General features: G+C 39.5%; 1 long non-coding RNA gene across 2 annotated transcripts; it reads left to right on the forward strand.

The window, feature by feature from the left end:
- The first annotated feature begins 1547 nt into the window (after window positions 1–1547).
- Window positions 1548–5973, forward strand: LOC147793113 (uncharacterized). 2 transcript variants are annotated; one of them, XR_015420255.1, is made up of 5 exons: window positions 1548–3653; window positions 3746–3823; window positions 4046–4338; window positions 4426–4504; window positions 5709–5973. It is a non-coding gene; the product is annotated as an uncharacterized LOC147793113 (long non-coding RNA). The 2 variants fall into 2 exon arrangements; XR_015420254.1 differs by having other exon boundaries at window positions 4046–4504.
- Window positions 5974–8999: the final 3026 nt, after the last annotated feature.

The following is an 8999-nucleotide window of genomic DNA, read 5'->3' on the forward strand; positions in this document are numbered from 1 at the left end:
GCCTTTACCGTCTGAAGGAAGAAAGTCCAGATGGGCTTTAATAAGAACCAACCCTTATGTAGGTGATCCGGACTACAAAGAGTAGAACTCCAGTTTCATACACGAGTGTAATGCCAAACTTGTGAAGCATTCTCAGGTAGAGGTAGAACTTCCAAATAACGTGATTTTGGAAATTACCTGAAGGATAGTGAGATGGTGACTTGTAAACAGGTAAGGCTAGCAGATACATGATATGTATTAGAGACACTAGACGTGGCACCCTCGAAGTTCGAGGGAGGCTAGCTACCAAACCAGAGTTTTCAGAGAGTTCCCTAGGATCCTGTACAAGAACTTGAAAGGTTCACGTGCTCGAAAAAGAGCCAGTGATGAGATATCACTATGAGAAAATGTGTCTAGCTCAATCATAAAAGATACGACAGGGGTTAACCTAGGTGAACGTAGAGAACTTATGTAAGGATCTTTACTTCCAAAAGAACCCGTACTTAGCCCAGGTGGGTATTAGTACTTAAGCGAGTCACGTTACAGGGCGTCTCGCTGAGCAAAAAGTTGGCTAAATGAGATGAAATTACTAGGCCATTTTGGAGAAGTAGTAAAGACCGCCTCGACAAGGTCGGGATATCGCCAGATGAGAACAAAATGGGAAGACATACTTAAAACAGCCTTTAGAAGCCGCTATGGACATTATGAGTTCATAGTCATGTCTTTTGGTTTAATTTAACGTTTCTACAGTTTCATGGAACTGACGAACAGAACGTTTAAGGAATTCCTAGACATCTTCGTGATTTGTTCGTTGATGACATTCTGGTGTGTTTTAAGTCTGAGGTAGAGTATGAGGAACACTTGAGGAATGTTTTAACTCTATTGAGAGCCCACCAGTTGTATGCTAAATTCACGAAGTGCGAATCCTGGCTGTAGGAGGTGGCCTTTCTTGGCCACTTAGTATCCAAGCCGGGGATAACGGTGGACCCCGCTAAGATTGAAGTAATTTTGAAATGGTCTAGACCAACCACTGTCACTGAAGTAAGGGTTCTCTAGGTCTAGCAGGCTTTTATAAAAGGTTTGAATAAGATTTCCTAAGACCTCAGCAGTGTGACACAGTTGACCCAGAAGGGAAACTCTATGTTTGGACACTAGAGTGTGAACAAAGTTTTCTGAAACTGAGAACGAGGTTGGCCACTGCACCTGTATTTTTAGTGCTTGATGGGTCAGGTGGACTTGTGGTTTACAGCGATGCCTTAGGAAAAAGGGTTAGGGTGTGTACTCATGCAAAAGGGCAAAGTGATAGCCTACGCCTCTAAACAAATGAAAGAGTATGAGCGCGACTACCCCACCCACGGTTTGGAGATAGCAACCATGGTGTATGCATTGAGAACCTGGCGTCACCAGCTGTATGGCAAGAGAGTTCAGGTGTATGCTGACCACAAGAGCCTTAGCATATGTTCACACAAAAAGCGTTGAACATGAGATAGCGGAGGTGGTTAGAACTAGTTAAAGACTATGATATTGAAATACTTTACCACCTACGAAAAGCCTACCACCTAAGAAAAGCCAATGTAGTGGTAGCCTTGAGTAATAAGACAGCCCACACATCCGCCCTGAGCACGAGACTGAGGTATCTACAGGATGAGATATAAAGGGCTGGAATAGAGGTCTTGGTTAGAGGCGTCACCGCCCAATTAGCGCAACTTTCGGTTCAACCCACCCTCAAGAGACGTATCATCGAAGCTCAGAGAGCTGATACGCACCGTAGTAATATCTGGGGTCAACAGGAAACTGAGAGACCAGAGGGATACTCAGTTCCTTTGAAGAGGGATTGATGTGGTAGGATCGATTATGCGTACCTCGAGATGAGAAGATTCTACGGGAAATGATGACTGAGGCACACAACACGTCCTACACATTTCACCCTGGTAGTACTAAACGTGACAGGATTTAAAGTGTAGGTATTGGTGACTAGGAAAGAAGAAGGACGTAGTTGAGTATGTGAGTCGGTGTTTGACCTGTCAGCATGTAAAGGTCTCGAGACAATGACCAGCAGGGTTGTTGCAATCGCTGAATATTCCAGCGTGGAAATGAGAGGAAAAGGTATGGATTTCATCTCGGACCTACCGAAGGCTCGACGAGACTTCAACGTCATCTGGGCGATTGAAGACAATTGACCAGAGCAGCCCACTCTATTCCAGATAAGCCACTTATTGAGTGGACCATGGGCCCAGTTGCACGTCAAGGAAGTGGTCCGTTTGCATGGCGTACAAGTGTCCATTGTGTCTGATAGGGATGCTAAGTTTACTTCTGACTAATGGAAAGGATTACAGAAGGCGTTGGGAACACAACTCAAGTTCAGTAGTGCATTCCATCCTCAGACAGATAGACAAACCGAAAGACTTAATCAAACCCTACAAGATATGTCGAGGGCGTGTGTTATAGACTTCGCAAGTTGCTGGAATGAGCACCTGACCCTTGTGGAATTTGCCCACTACAATAGTTATCAGGCAACTGTTCAGAAGACACCATTTGAAGCTCTATATGGGCGAAGGTGTAGAACTCCTATATTCTAGGAGGAGGTAGGCAAGAAACAGTTGTTGGGGCCGGAGTTGGTACAGACTACTAACGCAGCAGTACAGAAAATCAGACAGAGGATTTTGTGATGTCCCACATTGGTTGGGGAGGAGAACAAAGTGTGTGGAAACCTTCCCTTTGTAGACGCGTTTTAAAGCCTTGAGGGGAAGCCCGAAAGGGAAAGCCCAAAGAGGACAATATCTGCTAGCGGTGGATCTGGGTCGTTACAGATACTCTCTGCACAAAGTCGGCAAAATAGTTATGCAGACTCTCGTAGGAAAGACCTCGAGTTTGCAGTGGGTGATCACGTCTTCCCGAAAGTAGTCCAATGAGAGGAGTGCTAAGGTTTGGGAAGAAGGGCATGTTGAGCCCGAGGTTCGTGGGACCCTTCGAAATCCTAGAAAGGGTTGGTCCCGTGGCATACAGACTAGCATTACCACCCACGCTCCCCGCAGTGCACAACGTACTCCATGTATCGCTGATGAGAAAGTACACTCTGGATCCAACTCACATCATTGATCACGAGACACTTTCCCTTCGGGAGGATCTAACGTATGAAGAAAAAGCCATTGGGATAATGGCACGTGACGGAAGGAAACAACGAAAAGGGAAATTCCATTAGCAAAGGTCTTATGGGAAAACTGTCAGGACAACGAAGCCTCGTAGTAATTTGAGGGTGACACGAGGAGGTCTTACCCCGAAATCTTCCAGGGAGGAAAAACTTTCGAGGACGAAAGTTCCTAAGGTGGGGAGAATTGTAATACCCAAATTTTTAGATAAATAAATAAAAAAATAAAAATAACAACATAGGGGCAAAAGGGTCATTTTGCCCCTACTCTTATCCAAGGGGTCTAGTTGTTTGGGCTCCAAGAAGAAAGAGAGAGAAAAGAAAAGAAAAAGAGAGAGAATGGAGAAAGGAGAAGAAGTTAGGGTTTGGGAGAGAGGAAGAACAGAGATGACAAATCGCCATAGGAGATCGGATCAGAACCGACGCCAGAGAACCGAGTCCCCAATCTAAACCGTCAAATAGCTCGAGGCAAGGTGCTCTCACGAATCGCATCTTCCTATTTCGACAAAACGTTCAAGAACTTCAGGTTAGTCCACGAGTATCTACATTGAGAAGTCATCAAGATTTTCATGTGCTAGCAACGTTTTGTGTTGATCCTTGGACTCTTACCCTCAACAGCGCTATCTGGTTAAGTTCTGGAGTGAAGGCGGCCAAGATCGGCGTTCGAATCGGAGTTTAAAGATAAAGTGATTTTCGGTAAGAACTCGTGTTTTTCTCCGAATTTGAACTCAAATAATAAGATCTGTGATCATCAGAAAAATTTAAGGAAATTCTTTCGAAGGAGTAGAATATGAGATCTACAACTTTCGTGAAGAAACTTTGTTGATATGGATTACAGATTGAAAGATAAGAAAATCGGAAGAAAATGGATCGAAAACGCAAAACTCACGGTTTCTGGAAAATTTGGAAAAAATGCAGGAGAGAGAAGGCATCGCCGCCACGCGTCAGCCGCCGTACAGAGGAGCGCGGTAGGACCGACGACCGACACGTGGCGACCGCGGGCTGGAGAAACGCATCAGACGTGTGCAACCGGGTCGGCCCGAGTCTGAACCAGCGCTCCGCATGCGAACCGAACCGCCCGAGACCGCTCTGACCTGTCCGAATCGATCCGTCTCGACCCGCGACTGCACAGAAAGAAGCGCGTGGACACGCGCGCGTAGAAAGCCGCGCTTAAAACACCCTCCAGAGCGCGTGCAGGCGCGTGTAGGCGCGTGGGTGATCTTTTTCCCTCCGTTCGACCTCCGTTTGCTTTTTTTTCGCACCGATTTCAACTCTGATCCTATTTTTATGTGAATTAGGACCTATCGAGGAAATTCCAGAATTTTTGGAACCTTTTCCGGCAAATAATTCGAGCTTGGGAAGGCACGCGTCAACCATGTAAGTAGCCATTTGGATTCCCACGAGCAGTACTTGTAGGAATCGCTAGAAACAAGCATGCATGCTACCACCTATGAAATTAGCTAGCCGGACTTAGCATGTTATTATAGAAACTGCGAATATAAGATGATTATGGAAAGCTAGATACAAAATGTGTATTAAATCTGTTTTGGTTGAGACTCTGATAATGTATGTATGCATGAGGAGGTTGGGAAACTTGTGAAATCTGCGCTCCGGGTAAAGATGGACGTTATCTTCCCGTTGAGCATGTTTGATAATTTTGCATGAACTGCTGCGTGTAAACTCTATTGTATGATGATTGCTTATATTATCTTTCTTGATGAATAGGAAGAAATTATGAGCTTAGATTTGGACGCTTATGGCTAAGTAGGCTAGACGAGACCCTAGATTGGGGGACCTCTAGAATACCGTGCAATTAGACCCGCGAAATGATTACTGGCGGAACCTGAACCCAGAATTCCAAACCCGATAGGTTTGTGACACCAGGCACGAGAATCCTAGAGAAACACGAATCTAAGTCTAAGGCACCAAGTTCCACCCTAGAAAGAATAATAGGTTACCACGGTAACTGTAGGTAGCCCGTTAGGGTTGAGCAGTGAAGATAGTGTCATCAGAACCTCCACTTCCCTCTCTCCTCCGATACCATACCGTCGAGACAGAGCTCCGGTACGGTGATCGTTGAGCTTTGCAGATCCGGATAGGGAAGTGTGACAGGTGCCCAGACCTAGTGGTGATAGCTAAGGGGTCTTCTAAACATGACTCCTGGGCCGTAGAAACCCGTCCCTGAGCGAGTGACGTGGAGCAACTTAGGATGACTCAGTAGCTGACCGGCACATAGGGGGTCGCACCCCGTTTTGTGGATGTATGGTCCCGTGTGAGGGTCGTCAGTTAACCTCCACGGATGATGTTCAGAGAGAGAGTCACGTATTCAGATCCAGCCATACGATCCCCTCAGATTTGCTTATGAGGTCGCGCCTCACCTCAGGACACTGATCATTTCACTGCATAAGATGGGCAAGCCTTTTATGATACAGAAAGGAGAGTTGTAGCTTAGATCACTCTCCTTAGAAACCCGAGAAAGATCGTGGTTACCTACCAAGATAAGGATGCGAAAAGAGCCTACAAGTAGGCTGCTTACTGAGTATATTTTTATACTCACCCCTTTCTCCCCTTTTTTTTTCAGGTACCAGTCGATACGGGGAGGTGTTCGAGAGCTGTGCGGTCACAGAGGGGTGTCGTTCCGGAGCGTCAGTCCTTGGTCGGTCTTTTAGAGTCCTTTGTTCGTTTTCATATTTAGAGTCTTTTGTATTTTTCTTCATAATTGTATTTTCCATTTGAAATATTTGATTTTAATTTTGTATTTCATTTTTACATTTGCAATTTCCTTAGTAATATTTTCGAAACAAATCTTCTTTCTCTTTTGTTTTAATTGAATGGTATTTTTATCCTTTTACTTTGCTTTTCTTTTCTTTTCTTTTCTTTTTGTTTGTTTTCGATTTTGTCCTTTTAGTCACGATTTCGATTCTTCGAAGCCTCGAAAATCTGGTCGTGTCACGTTCTATCAATCTATCACAAACCTATCCCTTTCTACCCGTAGCCTAACTATATTATTCCATCAATCTCTCTTATTCATATCACTCCAGTATGTAACCTAACCTTAATGTTTCATGAAACTATTTTACTCCTATTGTTACATTTCGTTTTGTGCATTCTTCTCGTATCCTATCTCAAACATATCATTGAACACATCGTACCGTAATTATTATTAAACAATTCATATATTATAACATATACATAACAAATAAGAAGCATATCGATCCACAGACAATTCACACATATCAATATATATGACACGTGCAGAATCACGGGGCACGTGTCAACAGCAAATATAACCATGCCGATAGTAAGTTCACTTACTTGGCTAGCTTAAATTGTTGCCACGAATATATCTTTAATGAATGTTCGATTCCGTCCTTAGAAATCCGAGTCAACCTATGTGAGCCCATGACATCAGTTTCAAGTTTGAAATCTACAAAATTATTTCTCTCATTTACATGGGTCCATTGTTAAAAGTCTTGAAATATAATCAATAATTATATTTTTATTAGAAATCTTATTTTCCATGGTTACTACCGTAGAAAGAGAAGTATATACAACTATTTAAATTATTCTCGCCTTTACTACTCTCTGTATTTACCATCTGCATTTACCTTTCCCTCTATATTTAGTTTGTGGTTTTTAATTCCCTATATCTTTTTTTTTTTTTGTTCCCTGTGCCCTTTTCATTCTGTTCTCATGTATTCTAAATTTACAGTGGATCTCTGTTTCCAAATCTTTCCTTACCTCAATGTTTACTGTTCACAAATTTTCTTGGTCATTCTATTTTTAATCTATTCATTTGGCTACTGATATAAATTTAATCTAATATTACTAATGATTTGCTAGAATTCATATGAATGATGGACATTTAGTTTCTAACCCAAAGCTAAATCATTGTAATTGTAATAATTCAATGAAGATCTAACTATAATTGGCTGTGATTTCTAAAAAAACAATAGGATAAAAGAAAATGAAGATTTAATATATACCTTATTGATCGCATCTATCTTCACATAAATCTCACATGAATCACAGCCGAGTAAAAAGGCCATTCTCATTTTTTTTTTTCTCAAGTAAATCTGAAGTTGTTTTTCTGTTTCTTCTTTTTTTGCAAGGAACTGTTGCTTTGTGGCAGAAAGATGGGTTGAGAAGAGATAATTGTGGGGAGGGATGAAAGGTTAGTGGAGAGAAGTGGGGGAAAGGTTGTTTTTTTTTTGTTTATTTATTTATTTATTTTTATTATTATTATTTTAACTATTTTTATAATTATTTTATTTGTTTCTTTCTTTCTTTATTGTTGGGCTATTACATGAGCGGTGTCTGAGAAAGTACCACACATCCAACCTTACCTAGAAAGAGCTCAATGTCATGTTATATTGTTTTAAAGCATAGGTCCTATCATGTATATGTTTGTTTGCATTATCTGACCCCAATGGTATGGTTACTTATTGAGTATTTCTTAAAATACTAGCCACATACTACCCTTATATTTTAGGTAAAGGTAAAGCACTCCTACACATACGACCGTGATTCTAGAATGGTCATAGAAGCTAAGTTATGAGAGTAGTATGCATTGTTTTTCTTCATGGGTAGTTCAGGGTTCTCATCTTCGTACTGGAATCATGTTAATGTTTCTTTTCTAACGTTGATGGTACTTTTTATTTCTTATTTTTAAATTGAATGTTTAAATTCATAGCTTCATAAGAAAGATTCTAATGAGTAATTCGTTGAAGAATCGTACGTGTAGTGACACCTCTCATCCAGGTTAGTGAATGTAAGCATTACCATAATTTAAAAATTGAGACTATTGTCAACTAATCAAAATTTATTTGTTTATCCTAATAGAAGTTAGGATAATTCATCAAAATTAAAATGATTAATTAAGAGTGACGCACAAATAATCTACTAGTATGATTTGATTGTTCGAAAACTATTTATTGTCTGCCGACATAATATTTTAATAGATCGAAAATAGAAAGTTTAAATTAAAATATATCAAAAAAAGAAAAAAGAAGAACTTGAAAAATTGGAAGGCATCCAAGACAATTTACTTAAAAGAAAGTCAAAGTAATGGACAAGCAAAGAGAGGTGTGTGACACATCCTAGAACTCCACCAATCAATACATTGCATAATCAAATATAAAAACATTAATTAATACATTGCATAATCAAATATAAAAACATTAATTAGTCAATTTAATGACTTTTATTTCTTCCTTTTTTTTGTACTCTTAATTTAAACTTTATTCTCCACTTGCAACCATACATAAAAAGTCAAACCTTCAAGATTTGATCCATTAAAAAACATTATATTTCCTTTGTTGTTCATTCTTAATCAATCCCAAAAAAGCCATATCAACTCTACCAATAGTTTCTCTTTAACTATTCAAATATTGTAGTTTTGCATGTCAATAACTAAACTTAAATTTCTATTAATCATAATTTAGAAATAATGTTTAGGTTAAATATTTATCTTTGTATAAGTTTTTTTAATTATATTTTTCTTTATGATCGAAACAGTAAACGCAAGTTAAATAAATTGTTGAACAATGAATGTATATGTCAACTATCGATGAAAATGTCATAACGGTTCGTATCAGTTATTTATGTGAGGGACCATTACGATTAATAAATTAAAGTAAAAAAAAAAAAAAAAAACTGGATGAAATCGACCTACAAGAAATTAATATCCATATATTTATTTATTTATTTTTAAATTTAAATCAAACATTATAGTCAATGATATATGTTCATTTTGGTTAATATTCTACATTTTATTAAAAAGATAGGTTTCATATTTATAATTTTAATTTCATGTGAAATAAATTTAATTCTTTTAGTTAAAGTAGATTTTAAAAATTAAGAGGTGGAATTT

This window comes from Cucurbita pepo, chromosome 3 (assembly GCF_057944985.1).
Source record: "Cucurbita pepo subsp. pepo isolate OVF chromosome 3, ASM5794498v1, whole genome shotgun sequence".
Taxonomy (NCBI): Eukaryota; Viridiplantae; Streptophyta; class Magnoliopsida; order Cucurbitales; family Cucurbitaceae; genus Cucurbita; species Cucurbita pepo.